Genomic DNA, 14,063 nt, shown 5'->3' on the forward strand with positions numbered 1-14,063 from the left:
GCCGTAAGTTTCCTTAATGGGTTACATCAAAATTTCAATGGCCCAGAACTGGGCCACGTAGGTTTACTACCTAGACAGATGTGTTGAATGCTGCTAATGGGAAGATTGTAAGGTACCGGCTGTATGATGCCCTTCCTTTAAATTCTGTAATGGATACAGATGCCATTGGTTAACAGTTTTTATGTCTTCCTTAACAAAAAGGGTTTTATAATAAGCAAGTCAACGATTTTTCTTCGGCAAGGACTTCAAGTACGTTTCTGACCTCATCTCCCATTCTCCCTCTGTCCTCTCCATGAACGCCACACTGGCCTCCTTGATGCTCCTTGAAAATGCCAAGCTCCTCGGGGCCATTGTATTTGTGCAGCCTCTGCTGGAACACTGAGAACGTCTGGGTTCTTGGAGCAGCAAACACCGGAATGGTATTTGCCACTAAAGAGATTATTTGGGAGAAATGCATGTGGAGGAAAACGAGAAGGTGCTGCAGGGGGCTGGGCAGGCAGAGTCTTAAAATGCAGTGCAATTCCGAGAAACTTTTGGTAAGGCTGGTAGTAGAACCCTCCAGCCCAGGCTGCCCAGCAGAGGGTTCCTTCATCTCCTTGCAGCAGGCCTGCCTTTATACTCCGCCATGCTTGGTTACCGGCTGACAGTGGTAGATTTCAGGGTGGCAGCTGGCTGTTGGCCAGCCACTAACAGTCACAAGCCCCCAGGGGCCACGAGATCTGACAAGCCCCTTCCCATGGCCACCATGAGCTCTCTTTGTCTACAGTTCTCAGGACTGCTTCCCGTATGTTCAGTTTCTGTTAAATATCCCCTCTGTGGGGTCTGCCCTGATCATCCCATATAAACATGTAAATAGCAACCCCTTCATTTCCCCTCACCTTGTCATTTACTGTTATCTGCTTTGTTTCTTCATTGCATCAAGATACAACATACAGTCATCCGTTGGTATTCATGGGAAATTGGTTCCAGGACCTCCCCCAGATACCAGAATCCCTAGACGTTCAAGTCCCTGATATGCAATGGTGTAGTATTCAGCGTAGCCTATGCACATTCTCCCTATACTTTAAATCATCCCTAGATTACTGGTAACACCTACTACAATGTAAATGCTATGCAAATCATTGTTATACTGTGTCATTTAGAGAATAATAAAAAGAAAAAACTTTGTACATGTTCAATACAGTTTAAAGGGCTTTTTTTGCAAATATTTTTGACTCGTGGCTGCTTGAATCAGCAGATGGACAACTCACAGATACAAAGGACTAAGTGTGTGTTTCCTTGATGTCACGTGAGCTCCCTTTAGTAACAGATAGAAGGACTAAGTGTGTGTTTCCTTGTTGATGTCACATGAGCCTGCTTTAATAACAGATATGAAGGACTAAGTGTGTATATATTAATGTATTAGCATAATATATTTATATTATATATTAACATACAATATTATTTTATTATATGTTACATAACATAACTAATTAACATGATTAAATAAATGCTGTGACTTTACCCGTATATCGAATTATCTAGACTCCTAGAAACATGGTTGCAGTATGAAGATTTTACCCTTGCTGAAATTTCTGTGCCTCTCCTCCCTGCTTCCAGAAAGGCAGTGTTGGAAAATGCCCGTCGCAATGCACACTCAACAGCACTGTTTTTTCTTTGTTTGTTTTTTTTTTGAGATGGAGCCTCACTCTGTTGCCCAGGCTGGAGTACAGTGGCCTGATCTCAGCTCACTGCAACTTCTGCCTCCTAGGTTCAAGCGATTCTCCTGCCTCAGCCTCCCGAGTAGCTGGGATCACAGGCGTGCACCACCATGCCTGGCTAATTTTTGTATTTTTAGTAGAGACGGGATTTCACCGTGTTGGCCAGGCTGGTCTCGAACTCCTGACCTCAGGTGATTGACCCGCCCTGGCCTCCCAAAGTGCTGGGATTACAGGCGTGAGCCACCACACCTGGCCAGCAGCACTGTTTTTTAATCTCTATCATTTTGATAGTTAAATATATTTGTATCTTGTCATTTTATTTGCATTTTTTAATTATTTGTATTTATAATAGTTTTGTTGAGGTAAAATCAATATAAAAAACTGCACATATTTAATGTACAATTTGATGAGGTTAGACATACGCATACACTGATGAAACCATCATTAAAATCAAGATTCATTATTCATGCTTTTGAACCTAGGTTTTATTTTTTATCTACTTACTGTTTCTTTTGTAGTAAACTGTCCAATACTTGACCAGTTTTTCTATAGAAAGGGCACTGTTTCATATGGGAGGGGTGGCTTACACCTGTAATCCCAGCATTTTGGGAGGCCGAGGTGGGTGGATCACCAGGTCAAGAGATTGAGACCATCCTGGCCAACATGGTGAAACCCTGTCTCTACTAAAAATACAAAAATTAGCTGGGCGTGGTGGTGGGCGCCTGTAATCCCAGCTACTTGGGAGGCTGAGGCAGGAGAATCGCTTGAACCTGGGAGGCAGGGCTTGCAGTGAGCCGAGATTGCGTCATTGCACTCCAGCCTGGCAACAGAGTGAGACTCTGTCTCAAAAAAAGGGCAGTGTTTTTATTAATGATTTCACAGTGTCAATTAGACAGCGATAGAGATACACACGTGTTTGTGTATATAGTGAGTTGAATTGTTTCCCCTCAAATGATATGTCCACCCAGAACCTGTGAATGTGGCCTTATTTGCAAAAACAAAAGTCTTGCCAATGTTATAAAATGAAGGGTTTTGAAATGAGGTTATCTTGGATTATCCATGTGGTCCCTAAATCTAGTAAGTGTCCTTATAAGAGAAAGACAAACAAAGATTTGACACACACAGATGCACAGAGAAGGCCATGTGAAGACAGAGGCAGAGATTGGAGTGTTGCTGTCACAAACTACGGGACACTTGAAGTCACCAGAAGCTGGAGACGAGGAAGGGCCCTCCCCTAGGGCCTCCAGAGGGAACACAGCCCAGCCAACACTTTGAGTTCAGACTTCAAGCTTCCATAACTGTGACTCTGTGAGAGAACCATTTCCTAATGTTTTGAGCCACCGAGCTTGTGGCACTTTGTTCCTGCAGCCCTAAGAAACTCTGTGTGTGTGTAGGTAATTGTGTGTTTCTGTATCTATCAGACTAGTGAACATTAGTGTAACTCAGTGTAATTTAACTTTGCTGCCTCACATCCTTGCTGTCTGACCTAAAGATTAAAAATTCTCTCAGAACTTCTCCTAGCTCTTGCTTCTATGCGGTAACTGCATTGAATTTTTTAGTGCATCCTAAAAATTGAACCTTACCATGTATCTTTCCTACCTGCCAGTTTGTCATTTTTCACATAATAAAGCAAGGTCACTCAAAGGCATTTTTTTCTTGTCTCACTACTTTACACATTCAATCATGTTTATAAGCTCAAAGAAAAGAGATGGCCAATTTGCTAAAATGAAAATATCATTCAATCCTGAAGATTTCATTCTTCCATAAAAATTGTCATATGTAAAGATGACTAAGTATGATTTCAGGCGTCACCTTTCATACAAGCCTTCTTCCCTAAGACCTATCCACTGCTCTTCTCCACTCTGGTTTTCATATTTTGATGTTTCCATAGCACTAGATTACGAGATCCATGAAATCAAGTATTGTGCTTCCTTGAGTCTCCAGGGTGCAGTCGTGGCCTTGGGCCATAACCAATGCTTAATAAGTGCTTATAAGATAAATCCTCAAAACCTTGAGATGAATTAAGTGCTTGTCCATTAAAACATCCCCCTATGTTGGGGGGCTAAATTCAGACTCTACTATATAGTTAGGAAGAGCACAAATGCAAATACATGGGGTCATAGCTAATTTGTTTCTTCAAAGACCATGTAGACTTCTCTTTGGCAATTGCAAGGGAAATTCTATCAATCAGAGTCCACACATGGATATAAGCCATAAGTAACCCTTTTCCATGCTTGCTTAGCACAAAGCCTTATATACTCTAGATTTGGGGTTATGTTTTTTACAGTAAAATATGTAAAGCGATGTCACAAATCTGAGCCCCTCACGCATGCAATTTAAACACTGGAAACCAACTATGTGGAGAGTATAGCCATGGTTTGACTCTGAGGTGAGAAGCACGGTGAAAGAACTGGAAATAAACCCTGCATCTGAGCTTTATGAGGAAGCGATTACAATCAATACCAAAAGAAAAAAAAAAAAGTCAACAGCTACTGTGAACCAAGGTCTTCACAGTTTTGCTTCTTTCCGCTAATCTTCCAAAGAGGTTATTTTGAGATGATATGTTCAAAGCACTACAAGCCATTCTTCTCCAAGAAGTGGTGACAGTTACTTTGCTTCTTTCTTCCCACTCCTAAAAGGGAAATTTAATCAAGATTGTCAGTACTTACAAGAAAAAGGGAAAACACACACACACACACAGTCAAGCTCTACTTCTATAATCAAATAAAACCACCAAGAATTAATCAAAACTTGACTTGAAGCCCTTGCAGAACTGCAAAGCTCACGTAGCATCCCAGAGATAGATGATACCATGGTCTTTGATGTACACAGTGGAGCATTGGATAAAATGGTGACGTTTTTCTGGCATAAGCGGTATAATTACACTATGCATCATATGCATCCATTTAATAATATCCCTGTTCACAGTCAGCCAGGCATTTCTCACAAGCCGGCATCTTCACAGGCCACTTGTTCTGCTGATTCCACTTTCTTCTATAGCTGGGCAGGCTGCAGCCGCTGCGTTTTTCTTCACCAGGCAAACTCATGATCTAGTGCTTTCTTGCGTGTTGAGGTTAATAGATAACTAATATATTTTAGCACATTCATTATAGCCAGTTTTCCCCTAAGAAAAAATTGCACATTTGGGTCTTCTGCCTTGACAAATGTGGTGCTTCATCTTGAAAGTTGATTAAAATCAATACCTCTGTAGAAAATTACATGCAAAATGTATTAGTATCCAGTATATTCTGATAAGAATGCTTCTCATTCATAACTCTGATATCAACCCACCCACCGCAAAACACAGACACACACACACACACACACACACACACACACATGCTAAAACTGGATGTGAGCACTTATGGGAATGACAGTGTGTTTTTAACCAACAATAAAACTAAAATTACTCATCAGTTAAACCATAGCTCATAATTTAGGAGAAGCTACATTTTGAAGTCCTGTTTTATTGCCAATTGAAATTTCAGAAGCCCCCAGAAATTCTATAGTATAAACTTTGCAATTTTAAAAATACATCATTTCAAAGCCAGCAGTCTGGAAGAAAATTGCCTATGCTAATGAACAAATATAATTTTCACTAAACCATACAGCACACTTTCTTACGCCAACATTTTTCACCTCATCTCCTGATTCTCTCCCACAACCTATGTGTTAACCACACTTATCTTTTAACTTTTCTTCTAAAATATTAAGCCTTTTCCAAACAGTTTTGCTAGACAAAAATCCCCATTCATCCTTCAAGGTCTAGCTCAAGTATTGCATAACCGTTGTTCAAGTTACTGAGGCTGTGTAACAAACAACCTCAAAACTCAGGTGCCTAGAACAAGCCCAGATTCTATCAGTCAGAGACTTGGACAGGACACAGCAGGAATGCTTGTCTCTGCTCTGTCATGTGTGGCATCTCAGATGCAAAGATCCAAAGGCTGGAGGTGACCCAAAGCTGTTGGTTGGAATCAACTGGAAGCATCATTACTCACATGTCTGGTGGTTGATGCTGGTTGTAGGCTGGGACCTCAGCTGGGGTTCTGAGTTGAGAACCTTCATGTGGCCTCTCCACGTGGTCGGGCTTCCTCACAGTATGGGGGTCTTCGGGTGTTCAGATTTTATACAGGGTGGCTCAGGGCTCCTCAGTAAGCGAAGCAAATGCTGCGTGATCTTGTAAGAAAGGAAAACTTTTCCTCCATCCTCTTAGGTTCTGCAGCTTAACTTGTGAATTAAACTGACAAAAGATGGATCAACAAATGAAGAGCATACAAATTTTTTTTGTTGTTAGTATTTTTACATGCATGGGAACTTCAGGGAAAGAACTAAAAAATCCAAAGAAGTGGTTACACTTAGGAACTTACCTACCATTTTAACAAAGTACAATAAATTGTGGGGAAGCAACCAGACAAAGAAAAGGGGCTTGGGCTTCTAGGGGCATTAAATTGTAGGAAGGTAAATACATGGGAGAAACTATTATAGATACGGGTTATTTAGTAAGGTTTGTTTATGTAGATTAATCTTGACGCTGTCTCCTCTTCTTGGTATCAGAACAAGGGGACACCTTTATAATGGAAATTTATTCCTTGCTTTTAAGCAGATAGAGGAAGGGTAAAGAGCTTTTCTCGCATCTTTTTCTCAATTGCCTTCAGCTTAAAATAAAAATTAAAAATTTTAAAAATAAAATTTATGCAAAAGTAACATATATTAGGGTTGTATATTCTGATACTCTTCAACATTTTCTGGTCTAGCCTCCAGAGTCACTCAACATCAGCATCACTTTCTCTACATTCTGTTGGTTATAAATAAGTCAAAGGACAAAGAAGAAAAAAAGGTATTTGTATTGTTAACACTGAGAGGTGACAACGTGCGAGCAGCCCTCACTAGCTCTCGGCGCCCGCTCTGGCCGCGCTCCAGGAGCCCTTCAGCCGGCCGCTGCGCTGTGGGGGCCCTTCTCTGGGGCTGGCCGAGGCCGGGCGGCTCCCTCTGCCCGCCGGGAGGGGTGGAGGGAGAGGCGCGGGCGGGAGCCAGGGCTGCGCGTGCTCGCTGGACAGCGCGGGTTCCTGGTAGGGGGGAGGTTAGCGGGTCACACTCGGCGTGGCTGGCCGGTGCCTGCTGGACTTGATGGGGGTACGAGCCCCCTCTGGGCTGCCACAGTGCCTGGGCCAGGTGCCTCAGAGTCCCAGGGCAAGTGCCATTGAGAGGTGAAGCCGGCTGGGCTTCTCGGTCCAGTGGGGACTTGGAGAACTTTTCTGTTTAGCTAAACGTTTTGTAAACGCATCAATCAGCACTCTGTGTCTCGCTCATCTGGTGGGGACTTGGAGAACTTTTGTGTCTAGCTAAAGGATTGCAAATGCACCAATCAGTGCTCTGTGTCTAGCAGAAGGTTTGTAAACACACCAATCAGCACTCTGTCAAAACGGACCAATCAGCGTTCTGTAAAATGGACCAATCAGCTCTCTGTGAAATGGGCCAATCAGCAGGATGTGGGTGGGGCCAGATAAGGGAATAAAAGCAGGCTGCCTAAGCCAGCAGTGGCAACCCGCTGGGGTCCCCTTCTGTGCTGTGGGACGTTTGTTCTTTTGCTCTTTGCAATAAATCTTGCTCCTGCTTGGTCTTTGGGGCTGTGCCGTCTTTATGAGCTGTAACACTCAGGGGGAAGGTCTGCAGCTTCACTCCTGAAGTCAGCGAGACCCCAAACCCACCAGATGGAAGAAACTCTGGACACATCTGAACATTAGAAGGAACAAACTCTGCACACGCCATCTTTAAAAACTGTAACAATCAGCGCGAGGGTCCGTGGCTTCATTCTTTTAGGTCAGTGAGACCAAGAACCCACCAATTCCGGACACAATACTGTTGGATGTTTGTTAGTCTAGTGTTTTGTTTGGTGATTTTGTTTGTTTGTAACTACTAAAAGAGTAGAGAGGAATAAGAGGGGGTTGAACCGCAACATCACAGAACACCTTAAGACTTAAGATTAAGGGTATCTAATAGGCATATTAATTTGTTTGTATTGCTGTGGTATCTAATTATTCCCTTTCAAAAGTGTGATAAACTCTGCTGCCCTCCCAAAGGCCCAAATAAGTGCTTTTGTGTGGAACAGTGTGAGCGCCACGTCTGAGTGGAGATTCAGTCCAAAATTAGAACATAGCAGCGAACAAGCAGGAAGCAATAATTCAGCGGAGGAGAAAGTTAGAGTTGGGAATAATCATGTGAAGATAAGCTGTAAATTTGTAAACATTTAGGAAAGGACTTTGGACTTTACACTGGCAGAGAATAGAGATACACACAAATTTTCACCAGGTTTTAAGGGGCAAAATGACCCCAAGGGGCAACATGGTTAGGTATGTGCTATGGCTTGAATGTCCCCTAAAAAACTCCTTTGAAACTTAATCCCCGATATGGGAATATTGAGAGGGGCATCCTGTAAGTGGTGATTGGATCACAGGGTTATGCCCTTATGAAGCAATCAATCTACTCATGGATTAAAGGACTAATAGGTTAATGGATCAATGGGTTATCATGGGAGAGGAACTGGTGGCTTTATAAGAAGAGGAGAGACCTGAGCTAGTACGCTAGCATCCTCGGCCCCCTCACCATGTGGTGCTCTGAACCACCTTAGGGCTTTTCCGATTTCCCACCAGCAAGAAGGCCATCACCAGCTGCAGCCCCCCAACTTTGCACTTCTCAGCCTCCACAACTGTAAGAAATAAGCTTTTTAAAAATAAGTCACCTAGTTTCAGGTATTCTGTTATAAGCAACAGAAAATGGACTAAGACAGTATATCTAAGTAAATCTCACAATTCCCTGTACAGTAGGTATAAATAAATATTATTACTCCCATTTTACAGAAGACAGACAGAATCAGAGAGGCTCAGCAAGTGCCAGAACTCACATTCAAGCTCAGCTCTGCCTGATCGAAACTCAGGTGATTGCCACTCTGCCTCCACCCGCATTCCTCAGCACCCGGCAGTCGGTCCCCAGACTCTACGCTGATGCTGTGTTTGTTGGTTGGCTGGTTTCGTGTTCATGTGTTCTGGCTTCTTCATTTTGGGTCTTTACATCTCTATGGCAGTTCTTCCCGTGTTGTGTAGCAGTTGTCTCTACGTGACGGTCTGTCTTGTGAGGTTGAGCTCCCTGAAGGCAGGAAGCATGTAATTGGTATATTCTCATCAGTTAGCCATGTCTGGAACATGGTAGGTATTCAATAATGGTTTTTGCTCATTTAATCAACTGTTCATTAGCATTTACTGAACTACTGTGTGTCCAACACTGTAGCAGGCACTGAGGATGGAGCGGTAGAGAAAAACAGGCAAAACACTCTGCACTCCATCTAGTGCGCAGAAAACACGCAAATAGTCATATACACTAAAACACCTCCCTCAGCACACTGACACACTGCTATAACACGCAAATAATCAGATACACGAAGACACTTCACACAGCACACTGACACACTGCTATAACATGCAAATAGTCATACATGTGAAAACACTTCACACAACACGCTGACACTGCTATAACATGCAAATAGTCATACATGTGAAAACACTTCACACAGCACACTGACACACTGCTATAACATGCAAGTAGATATACAAAAACACTTCACACAGCACGCTGACACACTGCTATAACATGCAAATAGTCATACATGTGGAAACTTCACACAGCATGCTGACACACTGCTATAATATGCAAATAGTCATACATGTGAAAACACTTCACACAGCATGCTGACACACTGCTATAACATGCAAATAGTCATACACGTGAAAACACTTCACACAGCACACCGACACACTGCTATAACATGTAAATAGATACACGAAAACACTTCACACAACATGCTGACACACTGCTATAACATGTAAATAGTCATATATGTGAAAACACTTCACACAGCATAGTGACACACTGCTATAACATGCAAATAGATACACGAAAACACTTCACACAGCATACTGACACACTGCTATAACATGCAAATAGTCATACACGTGAAAACACTTCACACAGCACGTTGACACACTGCTATAACATGTAAATAGTCATACATGTGAAAACACTTCACACAGCACACTGACACATGGCTATGTCAGAAAGGCATGCAGTACTCTATGAGTGTAGGATGGTGTCGAGAGTCAGGAAAGAATTGTGGAGGAAAGGGTATGTGAGTGAGAGGTCAAGGCCGAGCATATAGGTGGAAAGTCCTGGCAGAGGGAGCCGTGCAGGCATCCCCTCAGGCAGCAGGGACGTGGCACGACTGGGGACCGGTGGCCGGAGGGTGGAGGCAGAGCCGTGAGTGTGCGAAGTGAGCATGGAGAGGAAGCCACTGCACCCCAGAAAAAGGCACTCCTCTCACGAACAGGAGAGTCCACAGAGATTTCTGCAAAGAGAGAAGCCATGAGTGCTCGTTCGGTTCCTACAGTGGGGCAGCTGTGCATTTTCTTCACGGATTCATTCCTTAAGAAACACTGCTCCATGCATTATACAAGACAGAAAATCCCAGTTAGTACTAACAGATCCTTAGCTCGGGATTGTCTGGAACAGGCACGCTGTCGGCAGGGGCTGCTCTGGGGTCTGTGGTGTCAGGGGCTCCCCACAAGCTGCAGCGCAGAAATGGGGGAGGCTGAGAGCGACTCAGGCCTCCCTGCAAGTGAAGCTGAAGGGAGATACCTTTCCGATCACGCTGGTGATGAAACTCAAAGACACAAGTGACTAACCAATTTATAAGTATTGCTCACTACTCGCAGAAAATATAGATTTTTTTTCTTAAAAATCATAGACAAAATACAGTTAAATAATTTAATGGTTATACCTTTCCTGATGTACTATGTAACCTTGGCTTATATGCCTTGCTTAGAGATGTTTTCCAAAGTTGTGGTGTAATAAAAACATTTAAGTTATGAATATTCTGGTGGTATTGTTGAAATGGCAGTTACCAGCAAATAAACGTCTGTTTGGACGTGGTAACGGGGAAACTACTCTGCACCGTGGACTCGGCTCATCTGTTCACCCCTCTCAACAGCTGATTCTCCTGCAGCACAGACTTTATTTATGAAGCAAATGTCTTCTTCACGCCCAGGACTTCACCACTGGTAGGCCACCCTAGCCTGCCTCTAATCATCACTTCATCGTCCTTCACAACCTGCATTTTCCCTGCCCCTGATTTCTCATTCTGTTATTGACCTCTTGCACATTCCCCCTCTGGCGTGAATTACTTTCGCTGACTAAACTCAGGCATGTTACCAAAACTATAATTTGAGCTCACCCCTGTGGTCACATCTCAGGCTGATTGCATGACCTAATCTCAGCAGAATCTTCCCAGCACAGGGACCACACTCTTAGACAGCAAGGCCAGTGATCCCATCAAATTCATCCCACGCAGGTGAAGACAGCTCTTCCCTCAGAAGACGCAGGCTGCAGCTAGCTTGAGGAGAGATCAACTCTTCCCATGCAAAGGCACGAATATACAGTGGCTAAAGTTTATTGGAATTTCCCTCTGATTAAGTACGATTGTAATTCCATCTGCAAAAACCAGCAGTAAGCTGAACTGGAAAGCATTACCTGAGATTATATTTCCATTTTGCCCTACTAAAAAAGACTAGAATTTAATTTCCAAGGATGTCTCAGCACAGATGCTTAAATCGAATGTGTACTTCCTTAGGAATGAAGAAATAGTAATGCATGTAAGGATAAGTAAGTCAGAATGAGAGAAAAAATAGTTTTTTAAAAAAGTACAGGTGACTAAAGCAGTATAAGGCTAATTAGGTTTAAAGGAGGTCGAAAGACAAAATAGGATGAAGACATTAATAAAGAGCTTTCTGCAGGGTTATCAACAAAAATACTTTTTCATAGAAATTAGTGGGGTTTACACACTTCATGTTCTCAGTTATAAGTGGGAACTCCAAGCTATGCATTGAGCACACGTGGACGTACACATGGGAACAACAGGCAATGTGGACTGCAGGGGGCAAAGAAGGGAGGGGCATGCATTGAAAAACTACCCAGGGGTACGATACTCACTAGCTGGGTGCAATACACCCATGTAACACACCTGCACGTGAACCCTCATATCTAAAATAAAAGCTGAAACTTTCAAAAAGGAGCAGTTACTTTGACTGACTTTTATTAGTAGTCGTAACTCTTTTCTTTTCCTGGAACCCTGAGTCCTAAGTTAGAAGGTAGTAGCCACAGGGTACCATAGTTCAGATCGTTTTTGAAGATAAGCAATTAAAATAGATCAGGGAATGGCTCCTTTTCATACATGTGAGCTAAGAATCCAGCGAGCAGGTTGCTCCAAGACTACGCTGTGAAAGAAAAACATTGGCCTTTCGTTGGGGACAGGTGTCTTTCCAACCTTATTTCCGGCTCTTGTACTTTTTCTCTTTCATCTCCTTTGTGACCCCATGGACTGTCAAATTTAAATGAATTAAATTTGTTCACATCAAGGCATTAAGCTACTAACAGCTTGGTGTGTTCTCGCTTCCACTGGTGTTTGTATTTGATAGAAAATAATGCCCTAAAAAATGAATGGTTTAGGGAAGCCAATGGAAGAGATGAAGGCTGGAAGGGGCGGGTTCTCAATCACAGGACGTTCAACGTGCTCAGCTACATAATCGGCTCAGAAAGGAGCGTGAACACTGATTCTCAAAGTGTGGGCCAAGGTCCCCTGGGACATCCTGAGACTTTTTCAGTGGCAATAGGAGGCCAAAATGACTTTTATAACAATACTAAGATGTCATTTGCCATTTTTACCCTCATTCTCTCACAAATATACTTGGAATTTTCCAGAAGATTCATGATAGGTGACTTCATAACAGATTAAATGCAGAAACAAAATAATACAGATATGTTTTATTAAGCTACACATTAAGGAGATTTGCAAAAATGTAAAACAATTTCTCTCTTCTCAACATATTTATTTGGTTTTAAAATAAATGTGATTGATATACAATTAAAATAAATTACAAAATTAAATATAATTTTAGAACTAAATAAATTAAAATTAATTTTAAGTAAATTAAAACAAAAATTAAATTGGAATTTAATTTTTTTTTTTCAGAGGGAGTCTTGCTCTGTCTCCCAGGCTGGAGTGCAGTGGCATGATCTTGGCTCACTGCAACCTCTGCCTCCCAGGTTCAAGCAATTCTCTTGCCTCAGCCTCCCGAGTAGCTGGGACTACAGGCATATGCCACCACACCCAGCTAATTTTTTTGTATTTTTAGTAGAGATGGGGTATCACAATGTTGGTCTGGCTGGTCTCGAACTCCTGACCTCAAATGATCCACCTCCCTTGGCCTCCCAAAGTACTGGGATTACAGGCGTGAGCCACTGCACCAGGTGGAATTTAATTTTTTTAAATTTTCATTAAAATGTTATTTATTTGAAATGTTGTTAATTGTTATTTAAAATTAACTAATAAATATTTTAAATATTTGTCCATTTCGAATCCTAGTATGATATATTTTTATATACATATTTATATAAACAAATAAATCGTAAATTTATTTATATATTTGTATTTTTTATCTATATAATTTATAAATATTTATTTTTATCCCATAAAAGTGAAAGCTTTTCGGGGGGCACAACACATTTTAGATTATAAAGAAGTTCTGAGAACAAAAAGCTTGAGAACCACTAAACAGTGTTCTTATTCTGATCCTGACTGTTTTCTGTGGTTTACCTGTTTAAGACTTCTTGGTGATCTTTGACTGACATAACATTCATCAAATCTGCAACACATGTATTTAATAAAGACAGGAAGAGAGAGAGGGAGGCAAAAAAAGAGGAAGGAAGAAAGGAAAGGGAAGAATAGATGAAGGGAATAAAGGAAACCTAATAAACTATCCACAGCGAATGCCCTGTAGGGGCCACAGGGATGTGTATTCAGTGCACACCAGGTTCACGGCCAATACCCAGCTGTGCTCATGTCTGAAATGCTTCCACTAGATGTGCTACGCCCTGGATATCTGCCACATAAACCTGACCTGTGGTCGTTTCCCGAACACACTGTATACAGATTTGCTCTTAAGACGTTTTGTTTGACCTACCCTTTGTTTTACGACAAAAAATTTAATTGCCGGTAGTTAAATTTAGAAAGTTTTATGTGAAAGTTTGTATCTCCATTTTATCTTGAATTTGAAAATAACTAGAAAGACAGTCACCAAGGACCTGTGATGAACAGTGGGCTGGAGCTGCGGAGCCGCTGTCCCTTGCAGCAGGGCACCAAGCACAAACGTCCCAGAGTCACCTCTGACCTGACCCAATCTTCCCTCTTACCTACCTCACCCCAGCAGGACTCTGAGAGGAGGCTAATCATCTCAAGATCATCTTTACATCTCTTCGGGC

At 42.2% G+C, this 14,063-nt stretch overlaps 1 long non-coding RNA gene across 1 annotated transcript; it reads right to left on the minus strand.

The window, feature by feature from the left end:
- Window positions 1-5,717: 5,717 nt before the first annotated feature.
- Window positions 5,718-10,778, minus strand: LOC116480490 (uncharacterized). Its single transcript, XR_004251309.2, has 3 exons — window positions 10,528-10,778; window positions 8,602-8,843; window positions 5,718-5,940 (listed from the first exon to the last, which is right to left on the minus strand). It is a non-coding gene; the product is annotated as an uncharacterized LOC116480490 (long non-coding RNA).
- Between the last annotated feature and the right edge of the window lie 3,285 nt (window positions 10,779-14,063).

The sequence above is a fragment of the Hylobates moloch genome, unplaced genomic scaffold, assembly GCF_009828535.3.
Source record: "Hylobates moloch isolate HMO894 unplaced genomic scaffold, HMol_V3 SCAFFOLD_3, whole genome shotgun sequence".
Taxonomy (NCBI): domain Eukaryota; kingdom Metazoa; phylum Chordata; class Mammalia; order Primates; family Hylobatidae; genus Hylobates; species Hylobates moloch.